The sequence below is a fragment of the Crinia signifera genome, chromosome 4, assembly GCF_055691185.1.
Source record: "Crinia signifera chromosome 4, ASM5569118v1, whole genome shotgun sequence".
In the NCBI taxonomy this organism is placed as follows: Eukaryota; Metazoa; Chordata; class Amphibia; order Anura; family Myobatrachidae; genus Crinia; species Crinia signifera.
This window is the reverse complement of record NC_139220.1, coordinates 18,964,846-18,966,810: the sequence shown is the minus strand read 5'-3', so window position 1 is coordinate 18,966,810 and position 1,965 is coordinate 18,964,846.

Sequence of the window (1,965 nt, the reverse complement as noted above, 5' to 3'; positions counted from 1 at the left end):
TTATTCACCGGGTGCACGCACCCAACACTGCGGGCGGGGGGAGGGCGGTGGGAGGGGCATGGGTCGGTGGGCCGGGGTTCTCGCCCATGGGAACGCCCAGGGTTTGAAATTTCCGGCCTTCCCATGGAAAACGCCGCGGGATGTGGGTGCCGGGGGCGGGCAGCTGACACTTCTCCCGAGTGTGCACGCATATATAAGTGACCTGAGAGTCACTTATGGTCTGCGACCATCGAAAGATGTGTGAGTTTCTCCCCGACCTGCAAATGGATGTTTATGTATTCGCAGGGCTGGTTCTGGTGGACTCGCAAGGGTGCAAATTTGCATCCTTGCGAGTCAACCAGAATAAGGTCCTAAATCTATATGTCCTGGACGCCATATATGGGAGAGAGTGTAGTGAGAGATAAAGTGGGAAGAGATAAGTCCCAACCAATTAGTTAAACAGTTCCTATTATTTTTCAGCAGCCTGATTGGTCGACACTATATTATTGCTCCAAGGTTTCATAAATCTGTAGATTCGGATTGTCACCTACTTTATTGTCCTCTGTTTCCCGCAAACATTAATTGACTGTATTATTACATGTTTTACTATTTCGTTTTTTAAACAGGCGGCATTGTCACTTCTTCAACAATGAAATTAATTTTACTAAGCATAAAACCCGAGAACAAAGACAAATCTAAACTACGGATGTTAAGGCTCTACGACAAAGGAAACACACTTAGAAAAAAATAATTCAGCCTTGGTCACAGCAGATTTTGTTAATCAAGATTAAGATGTGGCAGAAAAATTCAACAGTTTATTGCCCTTGAAATCTAAAAAAGCAGATGAGCAAAAAAAAAAAAAGACAATAAGAAATTTTGAAAGGGTCGGGATTATTGCAGTACGAGAAATAGCATAATCTGGCAATGGTGGGTTAGCGAGAGGAGAATACAGCTGTCTGGAATACTTGCAGCCAGGAAATATACTGTAATGTTATGAAAAAGAATCAAATGATTTGGTATTTTTTTGTACGTTGTAGTCAGGGCCGGGTCACTGGAGGGTGGCAGTTTGCAGCAGGTCCCCCCCTGATGGAGGTGAGTGGCATCGGCGGTGGCCGCAACTCCCCCCCCCCTCCAGAGCGACTAGGCGGCGGCCGCCGCATCACCCGATCCCCTTCCCTACCCCTGGAGTTACTTAGCGGCCTGCATCACCTGACACACTTAGCGGTACCGCATCACCCCCTGCAGGGGACATGGACAGCAGTGTGACCAGAACTTTGTGAGCCCCATAGCAACATTTTGAAAGGGCCCCCTTTCTACAAAGAGAGGAGGTAATGGGTAACACACACACACACACACACTATACCAAACTGATACTACTCACACATTATATCATACTGCAGTGCCCACACGTTATACCACAATGCACTGCCCACACATTATACCAGAAGGTAGTGCCCACACATTATACCAAAAGGTAGTGCCCACACATTATACCAGAAGGTAGTGCCCACACATTATACCAAAAGGTAGTGACCACACATTATACCAAAAGGTAGTGCCCACTGATTATACCACATTCCACACTGTAGTGCCCACATATTGTACCACACTGCATTGCATACACATTATACCAAAAGGTAGTGCCCACACATTATACCACACTGTTCTGAGGATACAGATGGAGCCCCTCTCATTCAGCTCCAGCGCTCGATAGAATTTCCCCGCTGGCGATCGCTGGCGGAGAGGGCCGCATGAGCATCTCCCACGCACACGCGTCCCACTCATGGCCGGGCAGCGGAAACCCTGCCCGTCTCCGCCTCAGGGAGATGGGCAGGGTTGGTGGGGCGGGGAGGTGGTGGACGGCACGGGGAGGCGGCGGACGGCAGCGGGGAGCTCAGTCGGAACGGGGCGCGCGAGCGTCTCATGTGCACGCGCCCCCCTTCTGACAGATGGCAGGGCCTGGCAGCTGGCGAAGGTGGTGGCTGG